Source organism: Dipodomys merriami, unplaced genomic scaffold (assembly GCF_024711535.1).
Source record: "Dipodomys merriami isolate MVZ:Mamm:240054 unplaced genomic scaffold, mDipMer1.0.p SCAF_218, whole genome shotgun sequence".
NCBI lineage: Eukaryota > Metazoa > Chordata > Mammalia > Rodentia > Heteromyidae > Dipodomys > Dipodomys merriami.
Window position 1 is genome coordinate 1,287,084 of NW_027203582.1, and position 24,089 is coordinate 1,311,172.

The window sequence follows — 24,089 nt, forward strand, 5'->3', positions numbered from 1 at the left end:
TCATTTCGACCCATTCTCCCCTCCTCACCCTGCATGAGCATCTGGGAGCCTGTTGTTGGAATGGTAAATCCAGACACTTTCCTCTGAAACCAAAATGAAAACCTGGGACAAAATTAAAGTCAGTGTAAAGTGAATAAGCATGTATCGATTTATACACTATTACATGTAAAAACAAAAGAATGTTCACTTCTTTCATGCAGTCATTCGAAGTCATGTGTCAGACTCACTCAGCATGGCAATAATTTTGGGAACATCAAAGTCCTGGCTGCTTTGTCTCTTATAGTTATATCCACATGGTGAAATGTGATATCCAGCAGTAATAGCTTAGCCATTAGAACATGGGCTCTGTCTCAGGAACAAGTCACTTTTTGTAACTCAGAGAGGAAAAGAAACCCCAGACAGCCATTCTATGGCTGGCTCACTTCCATAAGATTAACAATTACTTGGCCTTATTTATGGCTCATTTTCTTGCATATGAAGAGTTCACACATGGGAGCTGGCTTTAGAGGATAGAGTGCAGATAAAGGAAGTTAAAACAATAACCTCAAACACAAAGTAGACCTTTTCTAGTTCACATTTTTGGAGTCCATATGATTCTGAATGAGGTTATGTCTTTCTCATAATAGCTCAACCCATCTGCCCATTGGATCATGACTCTACACAATTCATAATTAGTGTCTACTAGCACATGTGTCACAGGATCTGGGGTTTGAGAGTAACCATCCTCATTGTTGACATTGGGGGATGAGGCTCCCTCTGTCTGCTTGCATCATGTTTCACATCTCAACACTCTCCTTCCTTTCAGACCAATGAAATGATGCTCAGTGGTTGGAAGCTGACCTCACAGGAGACTTGTGGCAAAGGCCTGGTCTCCCAGGTTTCTGGCCAGGGAAGTCATGGTTCTAGTCATGGAGCTTGCTTCCTGTAATACAGTTGTTCATGTAGTTGTTTCTTTTACATGTTAGTTTTTAAAAAAATAAAACCTTGGGTTGGGAAGGTGGCCTAGTGGTAGAGTGCTTGCCTAGCATGCATGAAGCCCTGAGTTTGATTCTTCAGTAACCACATATCCAGAAAAAGCTGGAAGTGTTGCAGTGGCTCAAGTGTTAGTATGCTAGCTTTAAGCAAAAAATGCTTAGGGACAGTGCACAGGCACTGAGTTCAGGCCCCAGGAATTGCAAAAGTGAACAAATTGTCGATCAGCTTTTACCACTTCAGGCCATAAAAAAGGGTACCAAGGCTCAGGACTGTTGCTACAAGAGTTCATGTCTTCCCACAAACAGAGGGATAAGGCTCCTGTCTCTCACTTTCCAGTACCCAGAAAACCCTAAAATGGTGAATGGATCAATAAAATGTGGTATACATGTATGAGGTTACACACATATATATATATGTATGTATGTATGTATGAGGTTACATACATATATATATATATGTATGTATGTATGAGGTTACATACATGTATACCACATTTTATATACATATATGTATATATAGATATAAATATATATACATATATATGTGTGTATATGTACATATATACATATATATAAATGTATGTATGAACACACACACACACACACACACACACACACACACACACAAACAGAGAGAAATCCCACTCATCCATCAGAGAGCATGATAGACTACCATTTGTAATAATGTGGAAAGACTGGGAAAGAATTATATTATGGGAAGTAATCCAGACCCAGAGAACACAAGCTGCATGGTTTCCCTTATTTGTGGCTGCTAGAATGTTCCAATAAACCCAAAAGCAAATACATTCAGTTGTATGCTAATAGTTACAGATGAATTAACTGAAGTATAGTAGACTCAATGAAGAGCAGAAATAGTGTGGTATTTTTTCCTCTAAAGAAATGTTTAATGGTCTGCCAAGAAAACAACAACTCTCAAAGTTTGTCTGGCAATCCATTCACTTGTTAATAACTTAGTAATTAAGGATGCTCTCACCAGAGTGGTCAAGAATAAACGTAGTAGTCACACACATTTTAGTGACTAAAATTCCAAAGCTTACTGACATCACAAATAAATGTATCATGTTTAAAATTTTAATCTATTTCTATTTCCTGACTTGCCACACCAAGAATTATTGTCTTACAAGGGAATATGAAAATAAAAACATCCATTTATGGAAATGAACATGAGATTAGTTGTTCTTTCTTAGAAGTTTGTCTCAATGAAAACAAAGAATTAAAATTAAATGCTGAGGAAAATAAATGTTATTACTTCATTATACCATAAAAGAATGTAAACTGTGAGCAAGGTAAATATGACAGGCAAAAATAAGGCAAATAATAGAGTTTCAGTGAAGTAAATTTCTTTTTTCTCATTGCTATCTAAAACTCTCCATCTCTGTGTTCTTCTAGTACACAGCTGAGAATCTTGCAGACCTCTTAAGGACCAGAGCAGAAAGGACAATCTCCACACAGGCCAGATGAACACAGTGAGTTGACAAGTACCCAAGGAGTGGGTGTTTCAATATGGAAAACTGTTGGAATAATTATTGTTTCCTCATAATCCAGACAAATGTTCACGCCAAGGTCCAAAAATGTCGAAGTCAGGCTTATAAAGGCCACAGGTGAAAAAGAAATAATCTAACATGGAAGTTAAATGTTTCAAACAGGAATGTGGTAATGCATGACTGTAATCCTAGAACTCTGGAATGTGAGGCAGGAGGATCTTCACTTTTAGTCCAGCTAGGCAATAAAGTCAGGTCCTGCCTTAGGAAGCTCAGGTTTCCTACTATCACTTGCCAAAGAATAACTACTTGCACTAGCAGCACCATCTGAAATTTCCATGGCACCCTCTCCATCTTCACATTCACTGCCTTTACTGGTTTCTTCTCTGTCACTGTCCATTTTCTAGTCAATCAACTGCAGTTCATCTCCCTTGGCCCTATCTTCTTTCTGTACACAAATTGTTCCTGCCAATAGTGCCAATCCCATTGTTTCTCTGTATTTTAAACAGTGTCCTATCTTCATCTGATTGATCATTTTCACTGGATCTCCATGGTATACTTGTGAGCTCAATTACTAGATGTGGTTGTTTCTTTGGTCTTGGAGATAATTCAATATTTCAATAATTCAATATTTCAGATGTCTTGAAATTCCTCTCCAAACTTGAGCCATGCTTCAGAGAGGGAAGCATCAGCTGTGCCCATTCTCCTAAGACTTGTTCTTCTGACCTGTGGTGGACTCTTTTGAAAAGGATGGGTACTCTATGTCCCACTTCCTTTTCCACTTGGATCTGCTGGTGCCATCACCAGAGACATAGTATCAGCCTATGAGAGAATAAGACAAAAACCAATAAAGGAATCACAAGGAAAGTATATGGTGTTCAGTGTGAAAATAGAAAATTCATAGTGAAGCAAAACTTATGCAGGTCAAAGCTCCATTTTCAGAGGCCATGAAGGTCAAGCCATCATACTAGTTCTTCATGTCTGTGTGTAACATATATCCTCATGCTCTTCTGTGGTCATGTAGATCATACAGACCACCAGGAGTCACTGGAAGTACAGGACACATTGGTGCAGGGGTGGAGGGGTTCTCCTGGAGGCCTTTTTTGGCACTGACAGGCCAGCGATGAGGGCAAGAAGGAGGCAGCAGTAGTTGCAGGGATTACTGCCAATTATTAGATATTAAATTATGTCTCCATTTAATGATGTGTCCCAGTTGAACAATTAATAAAGCATTAATTAATAATTACTGAATATCCCATTATTGTTTATCATATATGTACATATACACATATATATTTACATACTTTATAGAATGAGACAGATGTCTTATATAATTAAATTATGCATCATGTGTCACTACCTATTATTCGATATTTAATTATGTCTCCATGTAATTTTTTATTCTGGTAATGCTTAATAAAATATTAATAAAACTTAATATACTTCCTATAATTGTTGCATCTAATTTAATATAGAATGATTCACTAATTCAACCCTTTATCATTTATTGTAGTGACAATTATTCCACCTATGACATTTATTACATTTATGACATCCTATTACATAGCATATAGATTTGCATCCAAATTATACATCCTACCTGACACTGAGCACTTTCAAAGAAAAAGAAAACATGTCATGCTTAGCTTCTCACTCCAAGATTATACTTTTGGCAGTGCTGGGATCTAAATTCAGGGCCTAGAAGTTCATGAATGGGTGATAGTAAGCACAGCAGCCAATTCAGCTCCTAGCCAGTTGCCAGACCCTGAAATAGAGCCCCATCTGTTGACTCAATATTGTGCTTAGTGTAGCTATTCATTAAATTTTTTGTTTCATTCATCTATTTGCCATTTATTTTATTGACTGTTATTACACATGGAATATTTATTACATTTATTACAGAGGATATAGATTTGCCTGTGTATGAAACTTCACATCTGACATCCAGGACTTTCACAGAAAAGGAAAACATGTGTCGCCATGGGCTTCTTACTCCACAATTCAATTTTTGTGAGTGCTGGCATCTGAACTCACAGCCTACAAGGCCCAATTCATGAATGGGTGAGTGTCAGCATGCTAGCCTGGTGCATATTGAGCCCACAAGTAGTTTCCATCACCTGAGATCGAGCCCCAGGGTTTGAAAAATAAGAACAGATTAACATGCAGATGGTAGTGCACAAATAAATATAGATCTTTATAGAGTGCCAGAGATGTCTATACAATATTCAGTTATATATGCTACATTCCTACCAATTCTTGGGTACTTATTATGCCTCCATGTAATTAATATTGTTTTCATCCTTAATGAATTATTAATTAAATCAACCACTGTCCCAAAATAATTGCATCCATGTAATTAATAGTATTCTTTTAGTGTGCCAAAAATATTCATTAAACTCCATTGGCCTCCTAAAATCACTCTAACCTTGACATTCATAACCTTCCATCAGTATTCCTATGAATAGGAACGAGACTTTTAGGATCTCCCACCATTGGTAAGGGTCAGGACCGGGCTTCCCACCCAGGGCCTATGTTGCCATGTTGGCCTATGGCTTCCCTGATAGCCCGCCAGCCTTCAGCAATGCTAGGTTACTAACACTTTTCAACTGTGTCATTCAGACCCAGGAAGGTCACCTTGCAAAGAAAACAAATGTAAAACTTGCAGCCGTATGCAAGTTGCCGAGTTTTTTTTTTCTAGTGTTTTTTTTTTTTTTTTTTTTTTTTTTTTTTTTTTTTTCCTGTCAGCCTTTGGGGCCCAGGAACCCAGGTTTGGCTGTGGGTCCAGTGGCTGCACCCTAGCCTAGAGTGATTGAAGCTGAGGCAGAGTTGCTGCGACCTGAGTCCAAGCCCTGTGCTTGACAAAATAAAAATGCATACATATATACATACATACATACATACATACATACATACATACATACATACATATATGCATACATACATACATTAAAATATCTAAAATATTTTTTGAGGCTCCTTGGCTTGGAATTCATGCCATTTTTTTCTGCCAGGCCTGGGATTTGAACTCAGGGTCTGGGTAAATCTGCAGCATTGTGGGGGAAGGGGGAGGTCATCATGCTGGAAGACAAGAAAGTCAGGCCTGTCTCCAGAGCCTGAATTCAAGTCCTAGCACTCGTATACATTTTAAATACATGATTTATATTTACATACACATGTTTACTGCATATTGCAGTTAGTGTAGTTATTCATTTTATTTTGTTTTATTTATTATATATTTTAGTGAGTATGATTACACATATAATATTTTTTACATCCTATTACATAGGACATAGATTTGCCTGTGTATTAGACATCATTCCTGAGACCCCGGATTTTCACCAATTAGGAAAACAAGTGGGACAATTGGCTTCTTCCATCAGGATTAAGTTTTTGGCAGTTCTGTGATTTGAACTCTGGGCCTAGAAGGCCCACTTTATGAATGGGTCAATATTAGCACACCAGTCTGATGCAAGTGAAGTTATGGGGCAACTTTGAGGACCTGAGATCAAGCCCTAGGAGTGGCCACTATATAAACACATAGATGTGTAGATTTCAGTGTATGTGTGTATTTACGTATGTATATGCATCCATAAATGTATGCAGAGACAGATAGACATTTATGTAGATTCTAGTGTATAACTCTATATAAAGTGATGTCTATATCTTAATTTTATATATTCTACTACTACCAATTATTTGGTCTAAAATTATGCCTCCATTAATTAATCACAGTACAAAACTTAATAAATATTAAATTAATCAATGACCTGTTTTTATTGCATACAAACTTATAGAATGACTAGCTAATCAGTAATTCAATTAGTACATTTCAAACATCCTATTAGTGTTCCTATACATGGAACAATTTTCCTAGGATCTTCAGCAGTGTGTAGGTGCCAGTCCCAGAATCCAACTCAGGGCCTAGGTGTGTGAGTTGAGCTTCATTAACAGCCCACCAGCCTTCAGTCATGCAAGGTCACGTTCAATTTTCAAGCCAAGTCATTGAGACCCAGGATGGTCACAGTGCAAAGGAAACAAGGTAAAACAGTTATGTAAAACCTCCTGGTTTTTTCCTCCTGAATTTGTGTTGGTTTGATTTTTTTTACCAGTGCTGGGAGTTGAACTTGGGTCCTAGGATCCCTGGATCATCTGTGGGTGTAAAAGCTGCACCCCAGCCTAGAGTAATCATGGTTTAAGGCACAATAAAATGCTTCCTTGAGCAAAAAGAGCTCAGGGAAAATGTCTAGGTTCACAGTTCAAGCCTCAGGACCTGCAACACAAAAAAAGAGCCAGTAACTCCATGTGTCTGTGTATGAATGCACGTATTTCTATTGGTGAACATCCAGATTCTCTATGAAGAAAAGCACCCAGCTAGGAAATTTGCTTTGAATAGAATGATTTCATAGCACAGAGAGGGCTTTCAAAACAGTGCATGTGCCGGGGCTCCCCTCACTGTTCCCAGTGTAGCCTGAATGTTTCTGTGCACCCCAGGATGCTGGAGGAAGTCTGCCTCATTGCTGGAACAGGCAGACAAAAAGCCTCACTCCTGTACAGCTTTGTAACAATTCATCTGGGGGCAATTGGTGAGGATGAATATGGGTGGGCTCTGAAGTCCAGGAGAAAAAGGTCTCTTTGTACCCCAAGGTCTTTCTCTCCCCAGTGCTGTGTTTTGACAGGAAGTTTTCATTTGTGCCACCTCCCATGGCAGGCCTGGGTGATGTCTCTGAGCTCTTCAGCTCAAGCTCTACCACTTGAGCTACAGCACTCCTTCAGGCTTTCTGGTGGTTCACTGGAGATAACTATCTCAAGGAATTTCCTGCCCAGGCCGGTTTGGAATGTGATCCTCAGCTCTCTGCCTCCTGAGTAGCTAGGATGACAGGCACGAGTCAGCAGTGCTGGCTTCCACTTCAAGTTGCTAAGTGGTGAGTAGGAGATAATAGTCTCATGGGACCTTTTGTGTCCGGGATAGTTTTGAACCCAGATCCTCAGATCTCAGCTTCCTGAGTAGGCAGGATGACAGACCTCAGCTACAGATACCTAGGGTCCTTGGCTCTACATGATAGGGCACTAGCCATGAGCCCAATAGGGAAGGGTCAGTGCCTAGACCCTGAGTTCAACATTCACAACCGAGAAAAATAATCCAGGAGAAAACTCATTAGAGTTCAATACATACATAATTTTGGCCCTGACATGGGGACATATTTGAGCCTCAACTTTCTCATGTGCACAATCATCTTACTTGTGGAGCTCTTACAAGGACCAGATGAAAGAATGCACCCTGTGAAAGACTCAGCACAAAATACATCATGAAGTTCTCATCACATAGCTGTATCCCACAAGCTGTCATTAGAATTAGGGTGTTTTCATCAGTATCACCATTCTTTCAGAAACATGTCACAAACTGCACAAAGTTCACATCTAATGGTTTAAAGTGGTGGGGAGTTTTGTGTGGGGGGGGGAGTTAGCCATGGGGATTGCACTCAAAGTTGGGGCTACTGTCCTAAGATCTTTAGCTCAAGGCTACAGCTCTAACACTTTGAGCCACAGCTCAGAGTTTCTCAGACTTCCTGCCAGGGCTGGGTTTTAAACTCACCAGTGTCAGATCTCAGACCCCGGGTATCTTAGATGACAGGAGTGAATGAGCCAGTAGCATCTGGTTCCATGGAGCTGGGTTGCAGTGGTTTATCTCTGGCTAAGTCAGGTTAGATGGAAGCTCTCAACACCAGACTGCCAGCTTGCTCTGTGGTGAGGTATTTGCAGTCCTATCCTTATATCATTGTGCTCAGAACATTCTTTTCTTTGGTGCCAGTCTTGGGTCTTGAGTAAGTGTCTAGACACAGTCCCTAAGCTTTTATGCTCAAAGCTAGTGCTCAACTGCTTGAGCGACAGCACGACTTCTGAATTTTTCTGTGCATGTGGTAGTGAGGAATAGAAACCAGGGCTTTGTATGTACTAGGGAGCACTCTACCACTGAGCCCCAGGAGTGACAAGTTTATAAACAAATAAATGTGTAGATTGGTAGATAGATAGATAGATAGATAGATAGATAGATAGATAGATAAATAGATAGATAGATAGATAGATAGATAGATAGATAGATAGATAGATAGATGTATATGTATAAAACAAGAGTGATGCCTGTATATTATGAAATTGCATATATGATATTACTACTATTGGCAACTAAATTATTCCTTCCTTTTTTAAGTATCATGATTGAATACATAATAAAGTAGTAATTGAAAATTAGTTAATGTAGTATAATTGTGTATAATCTTATAATATGAAAATCATACACTAACTTCTAATTTAATTGTTGCTTTCATAACATTCCATTTGTACGGATGTATCATTGGAATGTATTTCTTTGAACCTCCCACCATTCATTAGTGGCAGTCCTGGGATTTGACCTCCAGGCCTAGGTTGCCAGTTTTGGCTATGGCTTCCCTAATAGCCCGCCAAACATCAGCAATGCAAGGTCATTTGCACTTTCTGGGCCTTGTCATTTAGACCCAGGATGGTTACAACACAAAGGAAAAAAATTAGTAAAACCACCTCCTTGAACTTCTCAGTTTTATCCTTCTCCTTATTTTTTTTTTTTTTTTTGCCAGCCCCAGATTTGAACTCGGGTCCTAGGATCCCAGAGTCAGCTGTGGCAGAGGTGCCAAGACCTAAGTGCTTGGCCAAAAAAATAAAATAAAATAAAATAAAATAAAATAAAATAAAATAAAAATAAATAATAAGGCCCTGGCTTGGAATTTACACCATTTTTCTGGCAGGCCTGGGATTTTAACTCAGGGCCTGGGTAACTCTGTGGCATTGTCCTTGAAGATAAGAAATTCAAATCAGGTCCCAGGGCCTGAATTCAAGCCTCAGCACTGGAAAAAATAATATTCATATGTGAGATCTATTTACATACATGGGTTTACTGCATATGACGTTTACTACCCTTATTTATTTAGTATTGTTACACATATAACACTTCATTTATTACATCATATCACCTAGATTATATTTGCATATGGATTATACATTATACTGAGACCCAGGACTTTCACACAAAAGGAAAAAAATGTGTCAAAGTTGGCTTCTTACTCCACGAATAAATATTTGGCCATGCTGGGATTTCAACTCATGGCCTACAATGCCCAATCCATAAATGGGGTCACAGTCTTAGCACACCAGCCTCCAGAAAACAGAGCTGCCAGGAAGTTCTGAAGACCTTTGATCAAGCCACAGTAGTGCCCAATATATACATTAATAGATATGTATATGTATATATGTGTGTGTGTGTATATATATGTATATAGATATAGATATATACTGAGAGGGAATGTGATGATATTAAATTATATATATATAATTATCGATTATTAGTTATTACATTATGCCACCATTTAATGAAGTATCATGGTTGAATACTTATATACACATTACTTAAAAATTAGTCAAAATCCTTCAATTAGGGGAATCATACCATGGTGCTAGAATGGAAGATATAAATCCAATAATATTTGTGTGGCATTCTAAAATAGAATCATGAATTAACTGCAAATTTAATTATTACTTTTATAATATTTCATTAGAATTCACACGAATAGGAATGAGTTTGTCAGGATCTCCCTCCATTTGTGGGTGGCAATCCTAGCAATCGAACTCCAGGGTAGTTTACATCGTATGCAAACCATTGGAATGACACAGTGAAGATTTCAGATTGTCATGATTAAAAAAGAACAAGAAAAGAAAGCTAGGTGTCAGCGGCTTCTGCCTGTAATCCTAGCTCCTCAGGAGGCTCAGATGTAGAGAATGCCAACTTGAATTCAGCCAGGGCAGGAAAGTAGGCGACACTTATTTCTAAGAGATCACAGGGAAAAAAAAAACATGAGTGGGATCATGACTCAAGTTGCAGAGTACTGCCCTTGAGCAAAAGGAACTCAGGGACAGGGCCTAGGTTCATAGTTCAACCCCAGACCTGCCCCCTGTCCAAAAAAAGGCAGCAGTAACTCCATGTCTCTGTGTATGGATGGATGATGGGCATTCAGCAGGATGTCCATGCTCAGCCCACCCAACTTGGGCAAGCTGGGACAAGCCCTCAGAGTTCCTAGGCTGTAGGAATGGTCGAAGGTTCTGGATCTATATTATCTATCCTTCTGTAGTATGTGAGCCTAGAACTGTGGGGCCTGGTGGCTCTCATTCATTCATCATTCCTCATTGCCGAGTCACAGACTGGTCCCAAATCTCGGCAAAGATATGAAATAGTCAGCGATTTCTATGCCAAATGGGGTAAGCCAATAAATCCCACCCTCATAACTCTTGTTACAATTCAGCCTTGGGCTGCAAATGTGGCTTAGCGGTAGAGTGCTTACCTAGCACGCACAAAGCTCTGGGTTCGATTTCTCAGTACCACAGAAACAGAGAAAGCCAAAAGTGGCACTGTGGCTAGCCTTGAGCAAAAGAAGCTCAGGAGCATGCCCAGACCCTGAGTTCAAGCCTGATGACCGGCAAAAAAAAAAAAAAAAAGTGAGCCTGGTGAGACATATTCTTCTGGGACTCAAGTGGTAGAGTGCTAGCCTTGAATGAAAAAAACTGAGGGACAGAGCCCAGGACCTGAGTTCAAGCCCTAGTACCAAGATGCACCCACACACACAGGAAGGTGGTAATGATGAGCTGAGTCAGAACTGGGGGAAGTCCTGAGGCATAGTCATAGTAAACTCTCAAGCCAGATCATGTGGTTTCTCCCTAAGTCCTTCTTGGGCTGAGGGGTCTGGGCCAAGGCAGTAAGTTCCAGGGAACCCGCCCCTCCATCCATGCATGGGGCCACAGGACCAAGGAAAAGAACACTACAAATGCTCCTTTGTAGTTGGCCCATGATTGCAGACCTTCATTTGCCCCCAAACACTGGTGAGGAAAGAAGGGCTCTGAGTCCTGGAACTCCAGGTTGCTTCTAGAAGTAGCAGCTAGCTGGCTGTGGATTTGTAAGCACACAAATCTTTCATGAGCCCAACTCAATATCCCCTCCCCCGAGGTGTGCCTGACAGATTTGCACTCTTGTGATCCCTGCATGAGCGGGCATTACCTGCCGTGCCATCTTGCAGCTTTTGCCCCTCCTGGCCCAGATCTCAGCCTCCTGAATAGCTAGGAAAATGAGAGCTTGAGCTATCACTATCCTTCTTGGCAAAAGACAGAGTACCTCTCTACCAGCCTAGCACCCATCTACAGTTACCACTCCTACTCCACCCCTACTCCTCCAGGCTGCAGAGGAGTCATATCCTACCCTGAGGTCGAAGAAATATGATCAGGTTTGAGCTTTATGCTCTCCACATAGTCAGGGTCTTCTGGGAGCTGAAGTGTACTGTAGTTCAAGTGGTAGAGCACCAATCTTATGTAAACAAGCTAAAGGATACCACCTAGGCTCTGAGTTCAAGCCCCGGTAAATTCACAAACACACACACACACACACACACACACACACACACACACACACACACACACACACACACACACACACACACACACACAAAGCACACACAAAAACATCCTTAGTAGGTCCCAATGTCTTATACCAGCAATCCTAGCTACGTAAGAAGCTGAGCTCTTAGGATGGCAGCTTGAAGCCAGCCCAGGCAGGAAAGTCTGTGAGACTCTTCTCTCCACTAAACTACTAAAAAAGATGAAAGGTGAGCTGTGGTTCAAGTGGTAGAGTGTTAGCTTTGAGCAAGGGAAGCTCAAGGACAGTGCCTAGGCCCTGAGTTCCAACTATAAGATTTTTTTAAGACACCCTTTGCCCCCACTCCACCCCCAATCAGGCCATAAATCCAGATTTTGGGCACCCTGGATCTCACTTCCACTCCTGCCACTTTCACAGCACTGCCACAAGGGTCGGTGTGGGGACAGCACTGGATTAAGAAGTGAACGTAGCATTACAAAGAATTCTAAGAGGGGGGACACAACCTGAAGAAAGCAACCAGGAACTGGGGCCTGCCCCAAACAGGCGTTACTCAAAGTCTAACTGAGCAAGCATAGGAGGAAAGGAAAGAAGAAAAACTTAGGAAAACGGAATGGCAGGGACAACAATGCATCTCTCTATACTTTCTCTTAATATAAATGGGCTGAATTCGCCAATTAAAAGAAAACGAACTGAGGATTGGATCAGAAAACAAGACCCATCCATCTGTTGCCTTCAGGAGACCCACCTCTCAGCCAAACATACAAACAAACTCAGAGTGAAGGGGTGGAAAAGGATCTACCAATCAAACGCCCCCAGTAAGAAAGCAGGTGTAGCTATCCTGATATCTGACAAAATAAACTTTTCATTAAAATCAGTACAGAAAGACAAGGACGGACACTACATATTAATAAAGGGAACAATCCAAGAGGAGGATATAACCATCATCAACTTATATGCCCCAAATATTGGTGCACCCAGATATGTCAAACAAATGCTCTCAAACTTACAGAATAAAATAGATCCCAATACGATAATACTAGGAGACTTTAACACACCACTCTCACCAAAGGACAGGTCTACCAACCAGAGTATTGGCAAAGAAGCCACCGAATTAAGAGAGGCCATACTCCAAGCGGAATTAACTGACATCTACTGAGTATTTCACCCTAAAACAACACAGTACACATTCTTCTCAGCAGCTCACGGAACTTTCTCCAAAATAGACCATATCATAGTTCATGCAAGGAACTTAAGCAAATACAAAGGGATCGACATAATCCCCTGTATCCTATCTGACCACAGTGGAATCAAGCTAGCTCTCAATAACAAAGCATACCGCAGAAATTTCTCTAATACATGGAAATTGAACAGCACACTCCTTTACAATGCCTGGATAACAGAAGAGATCAGAGAAGAAATAAAGCATTTCCTACAACTCAATGAAAATGAAAACACCTCACAAAGAAACTTGTGGGACACAGCAAAAGCAGTCCTGAGGGGCAAATTTATTGCCCTCAGTGCCCACATCAAGAGAATGGAGACCAACCAAGTAAATAATCTCATGTTGCAATTAAAACAGCTAGAAAAACAAGAAAAAATGGGACCTAAAGCTACTAGATGAAGCCAGATAACCAAATTAAAAGCAGAGTTTAACCAATTAGAAAATCAGAAAACCATAACCAAAATAAACCAAACAAAAAGCTGGTTCTTTGAAAAAATAAACAAAATTGATGGCCCATTGGCTAGATTAATTAAAAAAAGAAGAGAGGAAACGCATATTAATAGGATTAGGGATGCCACGGGAAACATTACAACACGTACCCAAGATATCCAAACAATTCTAACAGACTACTTTCAAAAGCTATACTCTCTAAAGGAAGAAAATTGGGCAGAAATGGATGCATTTTTAGAGAAATACAAGTTGCCCAAACTGAGCAAAGAAGAAGTTAACCAATTAAATAAGCCAATATCCTATAATGAGATACAGGAAGCTATCAAAAGTCTTCCAACAAAAAAAAGCCCAGGACCAGATGGATTCACAGCAGAATTCTATAAGACCTTTAAATAAGAACTAATACCCATACTCCTCAAGCTCTTCAGAGAAATAGAGAAGGAGGGAGCTATCCCAAACTCATTCTACAAAGCCAATATCACACTCATCCCCAAACCAGGCAAAGACCCAACCAAAAAGGAGAACTACAGGCCAATCTCCTTGATGAACACAGATGCAAAGATCCTTAAAAGATTCTAGCTAACAGAATCCAGAAACACAAAAAAAAATAATTCACTATGACCAGGTAGGCTTCATCCCAGAGACACAGGGATGGTTTAACATACGTAAGTCAATAAATGTAATTCAACATATCAACAGAGCCAAGGTCAAGAATCACATGATTATCGCCACAGATGCAGAAAAGGTCTTTGACAAAATTCAACATTCATTCATGCTAAAAGCTCTGGAGAAAATAGGAATAGAAGGAACATTTCTAAAAACAATAAAAGCCATTTATGACAGACCAATAGCCAATATTATACTTAATGGAGAAAAGCTACAACCAATTCTCCTAAAATCAGGAACAAGGCAAGGATGCCCACTTTCTCCACTCCTCTTCAATATAGTCCTAGAACCCTTAGCCAGGGCAATAAGGCAAGAAAAAGACATTAAAGGGATCCGCATAGGGAAAGAAGAAGTTAAACTATCCCTTTTTGCAGACCACATGATACTATACCTCCACGATCCCAAAAACTCCATCCCCAAACTCTTAGAAATCATAAATCACTTCGGCAAAATAGCAGGATACAAAATAAACCCACAAAAATCAGTTGCCTTCCTATACACTGATAATGTACAGGAAGAGAGGGAAATAAAGGGAGCAACCCCATTCACAATAACCTCCCAAAAAATAAAATATTTAGGAATTAACCTGACCAAAGATGTAAAAGAACTATTTAATGAGAACTATAAAAAGTTAAAGAAAGAAATTGCAGAAGACACTAGGAAATGGAAAGACCTCCCATGCTCCTGGATAGGCCGACTTAATATAGTAAAGATGGTAATACTTCCAAAACTAATATACAAATTCAACGCAATTCCTATTAAAATCCCAATGACGTACATCACTGAAATACAGAAAACAGTCCAAAAATTCATATGGAACAACAAAAGACCTAGAATAGCCAAAACAATTCTAGGGCATAAAGACAATATGGGAGGGCTATCCATGCCGAACTTCAAACTCTACTACAGAGGTATAATAACAAAGATAGCATGGTACTGGCACAAAAACAGACCCGAAGACCAATGGAACAGAATAGAAGATCCAGAAATAAATCCACAGGCCTACAGCCAGCTGATATTCGACAAAGGAGCCAAAGACATACAATGGAAGAAACACAGCCTCTTCAACCGCTGGTGCTGGGAAAACTGGGCAGCCACATGCAGAAAACTAAAAGTGGACCCCAGCCTATCACCATGCACCAACATCAACTCAAAATGGATTAAAGACCTTAACATTAAACCTGAATCTCTGAAACTACTGCAGGACAGAGTAGGAGAGACACTTGAACTAATAGGCACAGGAAGGAACTTCCTGAACAGAGTCCCAGGGTCACAACAAGTTGGAGAGAGACTCGACAAATGGGACTACCTTAAAATAAAAAGCTTCTGCACAGATAAAGCTATTGCAACCAAGCTAGAAAGACAACCAACTAATTGGGAAAAAATATTTACCAGCAATATATCAGACAAGGGGTTAACACCCTGTATATACAGGGAACTCAAGAAACTAATCCCTCCCAAACCTAACAAACCAATTACTAAATGGGCAAGGGAACTAAAGAGGGACTTCTCAAATGAAGAAATGAAAATGGCAAAGAAACACATGAGGAAATGTTCATCATCCCTGGTGGTGAAGGAAATGCAAATAAAGACAACCCTGAGATACCACCTTACCCCAGTCAGAATGTCCCACATCCACAAATCAGCCAACGACAAATGCTGGAGGGGATGTGGAGAACGAGGAACGCTATTACACTGCTGGTGGGAATGTACACTTATACAACCACTTTGGAAAGCAGTCTGGAGTGTCCTTAGAAAGCTAAAGTTTGACCTCCCTTATGACCCAGTCATACCACTTCTAGGCATCTACCCTGAACAACAGGAACCAATATACAAGGACACGTGCACCTCCATGTTTATTGCAGCACTGTTCACAATAGCTAGGATATGGAAACAACCTAGATGCCCCACCACAGATGAATGGATCCAAAAATTGTGGTATCTATACACAATGGAATATTATGCAGCCATTAGAAATGACAAAATAATGGCATTTGCAGGGAAATGGATGGAGCTAGAAGGAATCATGTTGAGCGAGGTAAGCCAAGAACGAAGAGACAAACAGTACATGGTCTCCCTGATAAGTGGATGCTAAATCCAAAATGTTAGGTGATATGTCAAAACTAACAGGACTTAAGAAACAAAGAAGTCCCACTCATCTGGTTGAACCACTACCAAATATCCCCATGCTGCTGATCACATATATGGTATATAACATGTGAGCACCGTTATATATTACAGACTGTGATAGACAATTTGCTCCAGGAAAGTTAGAATGAACTTGTGACTTTAAATGAGCATCATTATTCCACAATACTGTGAATTTCCGGAAATTATGTAATCACTTAATCACAATCAAAAAAAAAAAAAGAACCTCGGGGAAGGGAGGGAGGGAGGGGATGGTAGGGGGAAAATAATGGGGGAGGTAACAATGTTCAAGAGGAAGTGTACTCATTACCTCACTCATGTAACTGTAACCCTCTGTATAGTATCTTTACAATAATTTTTTTTTTTAAAAAAGAAGTGAACGTACAACAAGGGGGACATAGCCAGGTCAAGGCTAATGACCCAGAACATTGAGGTATTGGCCATACTAGTCTCTCATGCCCCAGTTCCCTGGACCTAGAATCTAAATGTGTGCATCTGTATTCTGGGCATCCAGAATTCTCTAGAAGGACCTGAGCAGCCAAGCTGTGGGGAGGGGGTGGGGAATAGACTTTCCTGTGACAAGGTATGTTGATATTTCCTAGACACTGATGGATACTTCCAAGCCACCTTGGCCTCACCTCACATGTAGCCCCGGATCCTCCTTGCTTGGATGGCCTTCAATCAGCTATCAAGCTCGAGTTGGCCAGATCCACCGGAAAACTTCCATCCCCCACACTACTGCCAGCGTGCAGGGAGGGACGTGCAGCCAGAGACCCAGCTGAGGAAAAGGCAAGACATCGCATGACTGAGGCCTCCCAGAGGCAGGAGAGACCCTATGCTAGCTGGCCATGCTGATCCAGAATCCAGAATCCCCTGGAGGTGCCCAAAGATTTGGACAGGCCAGACTTGGGCCCCAAAGAAAAACTGGAATGCAGGCCTCTGGCAATTTAGGACTCATTGTAGACCCTGATAGGGGGCTAAAGGGCAAGGTCAGTGTGGAGGAGGGGCACCATCCAAGGTCAGAAAGAGGCAGACAGGCACCCAGGAAGGAGACAGAGAGAGATGAAGGAAAAATACACACACACACACACACACACACACACAGCCCAAGGCCTCAGCAGTCCCTGAGCACCCTGAACATCCCACACCCAAGAAGATGGCACTACCATCCTCAGACCAAGTGTAGACAAAACTCAGGACATCTCACACATCTGGAATGGCTCATAACACATCTTGGTATTTCCTAAATGTACATACCACTATGCAGAAAACTCAGCTACTTTTTTTTTGGTTGTCAGTCATGGGGTTTGAACTCTGGGACTGCACGCAGTCCCTTAGCTCTTGAGCTGAAGGTGGGCGCTCTACCACTGAAGCCACAGTACCACTTCAGGCTTTCTAGTGGTTCACTGGAGATAAAGTCTCACATATTTTCCTGCCCAAGCTGGCTTTGAACCATGATCCTCAGATCTCAGCCTCCTGAGTAGCTAGGATGACAGTTGTGAGTCACGGGCAACGACCGGCTTCAGCCACCTTCTAATACCAAGGGAAAACCCAACTCATCAAGACATAAACCACATGTAACCCTACACTTCAGACTTTGTCACCAGCATCCAAAACCATGAATGGAGAGCATATAATTGACACTGCGATCCCACGCCTGCTCCCATTCACCCACTCCATGCCTGCCACAGGCCACAACCTCTGGTGTTCTTGGTAAGGCACCACCCACCCTGTTACAGCTTCATACTGGAGCAAACCCAGGGAGGCTAGCATCTGGTCTCCCAACCATAGCAACCCCACTGCTTCAACATCTCTTGCAAGCAAGGAAGGGATGCCTTTCTTTCTTTCCTGTTTTTTTTTTTTCTGTTTTCTTTTATTTTTCTTCTTTCTTGTTTGAGGGGCTTGAACTCAGGGCTTGGATACTATCCCTGAGGTCGATTTTTCTTTAAGGCCAGTACTCTACCACTTGAGCCACAGTGCCAATTCCAGTTGGATTGGAGATGAGCCTCTCATGGTACTTTCTTGCCTGGGTTGGGAAATGAGATCCTCTGGATCTCAGCCTCCCGAGTGGCCAGGATGACAGGTGTGGGAGGAGAGGGGTGAGCGACTGGCTTAAGGTGTCTAGTCCTTCAGAATTTCCACCTACTCCTCCTAGAAGCTACCACCTAGACACCCCTCTACCTCCCTCAGGGACAGCAAAGGAAGGCTCAGAATCTGGGTGGGGCCATGGGGATTAAAGGGCCCCCTCACATCACTAGCCCTCTCTAAGCTCCCATCTGCCTCCTCCTGATTGCCTGGTCTTCCAGGGCAGATCAGACCCACAAGGAGTTCTGGGGCCTGCCCTATATCCTCCTGCCCCACCCAACCGATACCTGAGGATTTCTAGGGCCAGCTGCTCCATGTGCCAGTGGAAGACCTTGGGAGGTTTGCTGATAACCGGGCACAGGGGTGCCCAGGGAAAAAAGGAGTATCCATCTCCCCTCTGTCAAAGGAGACACAAAGCACAGATGGATCTACTGAGAGCTTCAGGGCATAGCCATCCACCTGTCACCAAGGTCCCTTAGAGAACTGTTTTATGGTGACAGCCCTGGGGCCTGACATTGGGGCCCAGCGATGTCCCCGACTTTCTTTGTCTCAAGGGGAGTGCTCTTTCACCTGAGCCGTGGTGCCACTTCCAGCTTTTTCTGTGTATGCAGGACCTTGGAATCCAACCTGTGCTTTCCTGCGTGCTAGGTGAGCCCTCTACTTTTAAGATACAATCCCAGCCCTGGATAACTGTTCTTCTATGACCCCTCAGAACTATCTCGGGATAGTCTCACACATCTATCCCAAGTCACACATCTATACCGAGTCTCTCACCAGCAGCCCTGGCTGGAAATGAGCATGCTCTGCTGTGTTGTCCATCATATTCAGCACTTTTGCTCTCTGTGCTTCCGGGCAGATCCTCCTTGTTAAGCGAGACCCCCTTTTCAAGTGATGCCTCCAAGAAGACCATTCTGATCACCTTGGCAGAGCTGCCAGCCTTGTCAGGCTCTGCCTTCCAGCCAGTGTGGGTTGATAGTGCACGAAGGGAAAGGCGTGGATTCCATCACCGGATTTCTGAAGGCCCTGATACACCACCCAGGGACAGGTGTTGTATCACACTCCATGAGTGGGGGCTCGTGGCCAGGGCAATCTGTGGGCCATAAGATGGGGCCATTTCTCCATGTGGGCTTGAGCTGAGGATCTGGGAGCTCTCTCTCTGAGTTTTATTGTTCAAGGCTGGTGCTCTACCACTTGAGCCACAGCTCCACTTCTAGCTTTTTGGTGGTTCCATGGAATGTAGAGTCCCACGGGCTTTCCAGCTTATGGCTGGCTTCAAGCTGTGACCCTCAGATCTCAGCCTCCTGAGTAGCCAGGATGACAGGCATGAGCCTGAGCCTCAGGTGATGGGCACCAAACTCTTTTTGTTTTGCTCCTGTTTATCTCCTGTCAACTAGCAAGCCCAATTTAAAATAATCAGTTACAGGGGAACAAAACTCTCTCCTAGGTCAGTTAATCCAAGGAGATAAAGTGTCTTTGAAAAAGGCTACTCTGAGTTGGCTTAGGGGTGTTTGTGTGTTCATATGTGTTTGTGTGTGTGTGTGTGTGTGTGTGTGTGTGTGTGTGTGTGTAAAAGTGTCCAGGATACCTACCCTCATCTCTGCGGTGCCTCATCCTCCTAGTAGGGAGTGCATCCAGGATCCTGACCCCAAGGAAGGGGGGGGGCAGGGTACCTAAGGTCACATCCAGGGGGATGATCGGAATTCTGTCCTGCAGCCTAAGCCTAGACAGATAAAGGAGAGAAGGAGAGGTTTAGGGGAACAACAAGGGGAGCCCCTTACCTTTGGCTACAAGTACCAGCAGAAGACTGTATCCATCTTTCTTCATAGTCAGATAAAAGGTGTACACTGTTCATTTATTTTATGATGCTTCTTTTGTTCAAGGCTGAGGCTCTACCACTTGAGTCTCAGCACTACATCTGGCTTTTTTGTGTGTGGTTTTGGGGAGCTAGGTGGTTTATGGGAGATAAGATTCTCACGCACTTTCCTGCCCGGGTTACTCTGAGCCACAACCATCAGACCTCAGCCTCCCAAAGAGCCAGGATGCTGGGTGGGAGCCATGAGCTCCTGACTGCCACGATCCATTTATAATCCCTTAGGCCCAGGGCTGGGTCACCCACACTACACCTCCTTTGTGGGAGTAGGAAGCAGACATGAGTGGGTTTGATACTTCAACAGCCTACCTATCTTTGAGCATTGTTCTGGGTCAGTCTGATGGAGGCTTTATCCTTATCCACAGCAATGACTTGGCTCTGTCACAAGAACAAATGTCCCCTGGAAGGTGTCAGGTCTGGGGTATTTCCTCTGAACCCCTCCCCCCTAATCAAAATGACACTCTCCAGCAAAGGGTAGTACACTCAGAGTGTTTTTATTGTCTTATAGCCAGGGTCTTGTCAGATAAGTGGGGGTATAGGTCAGAGGCCCTGGATTGTGCTGGGCAGGGGGACAAGTTGACACCTTCTCATGCACTTTACTTCAATGGTGTACCAGAGGGATGTGGGGAATGACTCATGAGATGGACAATGAATAACTGTCATGGTCTAGCCGGGGGAAGGAGGGGCTTACCTCATGAAGCTGGTTCAACAGGCTGAGCAAAACAACTCCTGAATCACAGCCCACCCCCAGAATGAGAGGGTCACTGTGGGTTCCAGCCACATGGGGATGCTGGGCTACCTCCTCCAGCACCCATTCAACCAGTTCCTGAGAGAGAGAAAGAGAGAAGGAGAGAGAGAAAGAGAAGGAGAGGGAGAGAGAGGGGGGAGGGGAAGAGAGAGGGAGAGGGAGAGGGAGAGGGAGAGAGAGAGAGAGAGAGAGAGAGAGAGAGAGAGAGAGAGAGAGAGAGAGAGAGAGAGAGAGAGAGAGAGAGAGGACCAGATTTACACTTAACCAGGTGCCAGTGGCTCAGGCCTATAATCCTACCTACACAGGAGGCTGAGATATGAAGATCATGGCTCATAGCTGGCCCTGGCAGGAAGATCTGTGAGACACTTATCCTCAAAGAACCAACAGAAAACCGGAAGTGATGCGGTGGCTCATGTGGTAGAGCGCTAGCCTTGACCTGAGGAGATCAGGGAAAGCATCCAGATCCAGAATTCAAACCCCACAAATGACAAGAAGTGGACTTTGCACGACAAGAAGTGGACTGAATAACACCCACTGTCCTAGGAAGCATGGCAGGTAAATCAGGTCAAGCTTCCTGTCAGCTGGGGGTCATGAGTAGTTCACCTGGCTTCACTATGACTCATTTTCCCCAGCTGCAAGACTGAATACAGTGAAGGATCCCCTTCCTCATGGGAATAGGGTAATGATGAAAGAGAGACATGTTTTGTTTCATATTCCCACACCTGTTGCACAATTAAAAACAGACTCCATCTGAGTCCTTTCTGGTAACTTCCTGTCATATAATCACAGAATTGTTGAGAACTGTATCTGACACCTGCTCCCTCTGTGCCTGGCACTGCTCCGAAGATCCCTCCTTATTTCCTCACAACTGTCCCGTGAGGAAACTGAGGGCTGATGGTCAACATCCAACCCAGAGCTTCACCTGTGGTGAAGAATCGGCTGCCGTGAACTAAGAGTTTGGGACAATCCATCTAAAATGATGACACACGCACACAAACACACCTCCACCATCCTTTTCAGGCAAAGATGTTTTACTTTTTTTCTTTTTGTTGGTTGTGGGGCTTGAACTCTGGGCCTGGGTGCTATCCCTGAGCTCTTCGGCTCAAGTCCAGCACTCTACTACTTGAGCCACAGCACCACTTCCGGTTTTCTGGTGCTTTATTGGAGAGAAGAGTTGAGGGTCTTTCCTGCCCAAGCTGGCTTTTACCCATGATCCTAAGATTCAGCTCCTGAGTACTTAGGATGACAGCCATGAGCCACTGGCACCCAGCCAAAGATGCTTTTCCATACCTGTCATCCTATCCCCTCAGGAGACTGAGATCTGATGACTGCAATTAAATGCCACTCTTGGCAGCAAAGTCATTGAGAACTCTTATCTCCAATTAAACACCCAAAAACATTGCAAGTGAAGCTCTGGCTCAAATGGTAGAGTGCTAGCTTTGAGCATGAAACCAGGGATGGGACCCAGGCCCTAGTTTTAAGCTTTTTCTAGCATAGACCCACCCAAGAAAAGGAAGCAGGTGAGCACACGGGAACTCAAAGCTCACACATAATACTCCAGACTCACAGAATAGATCCCATCCTGCTCTGTGTCTCTAGATTCTATGTCCTAGGTCATGGCAGTCTTAAATGGGACTGACCATGCACCAAGTCAGGACATTCAAGTACAATCTCATACTGAGAATCCCGTGACCTCATCCAGGACTCAAGAACTCTCACTGTCCTGCCTTGACACTGGGCAGTCAGGTGAGATCTAGTTATCCAACCAAAGGATATAGGAATGAATGAATTTCTCAGCCAAGGAATGCAGACTGGAGGGCTCTAGGTCCCTCTCTCTTGGGTAGGAGGAAAGGGCTGATCCATCTCAGCAATATTCCTGGGTTTGAGTATCCTCAAAGAAACAACCCTGCTCAGAGCCCAGTGCCTCTGGTTTTCTCACCAGCCTCGACCTTCAGTCAACCTTCTCTAAATCCCACATATGCCCTCTAGACTAAAGGCTGAGCCAGCAAGGAGACCCACCTCTACCTCTGAGAATGGCAGTCACGGGGCCCTAGAGTCCCATAGAAGAAGTCTGGGGGCAACACGGGTCTGACTCCTGCCCTCACAGGCTGTCCTGTGCCAGTGGCCTGGTTACCTCTGTCTCTGATCGAGGAATGAGCTCTGGGGTGTCATCTTAAGATTGACCCAGCAAAAATTACAGTCCCCAAGGATGTACTGCACAGGCATACTGCAGAGGACGACAGCAAGGTCGTCAACGGTGAACTCAGAGTGCCAGGACTTTTAATAGCCATGGGGCTGGGTTGAAAGCTCTATCACTGATGGTCTAGGTTATCAGATGAGGTCATGGCTTCAATGGCCTGACACACCTGATCTGAGATTGTCCTCCCTCTTCATCTTCCTGCTTATCGCTTGCCACCACCCTCTGGACACTCCCTCTCCCTATCCTCCCTAGCCTTTGGACACTTTCTTCTTAAATGATCAGAAAATAAACTCAGTGAGCCAGGGGAGATTGAAACTCCATGGCCCACCCTGAGCACTAGGGTCTACCCCAGGCTGTTTCCCTCTGCAGTCAGCGACCACTCAGATCCTGGATGCCATGAAGTTGCTGAGGGAACAGTGGCTTGCTCCTACATACTGGCTTTGGGCTCTGAAAATGTCTCCACAGAGATTGTGAATGGTTGGCTCCCTTGATCCAAGAACTCCAAACCAAGGCCTGCATGATCCCTTCTTCCTTCCTTTCCTCCTTTTCTCCTTCCGTCCTTCCCTCCTTTCTCTTTACTCTATTCGTGTCACTCCTGGGCCTTAAAATCAGAGACTGGGTGTTGTCCCTGAGCCTTTTTACTCAAGGCCAACAGTCTATGGCTTGAGCCACTCATCCACTTCTGGCATTTTCTTTTTGGTAGTTAGTTGGAGATAAGAGTCTTATAGGCTTTCCTGCATGGGCTTTAAGCCTAAACCCTCCCATCTCAGGCTCCT

At 43.2% G+C, this 24,089-nt stretch overlaps 1 pseudogene; it reads left to right on the plus strand.

The window, feature by feature from the left end:
- LOC138834516 (chromodomain Y-like protein) overlaps positions 1–24,089 on the plus strand; it is a 97,250-nt pseudogene that overhangs the window by 12,815 nt on the left and 60,346 nt on the right.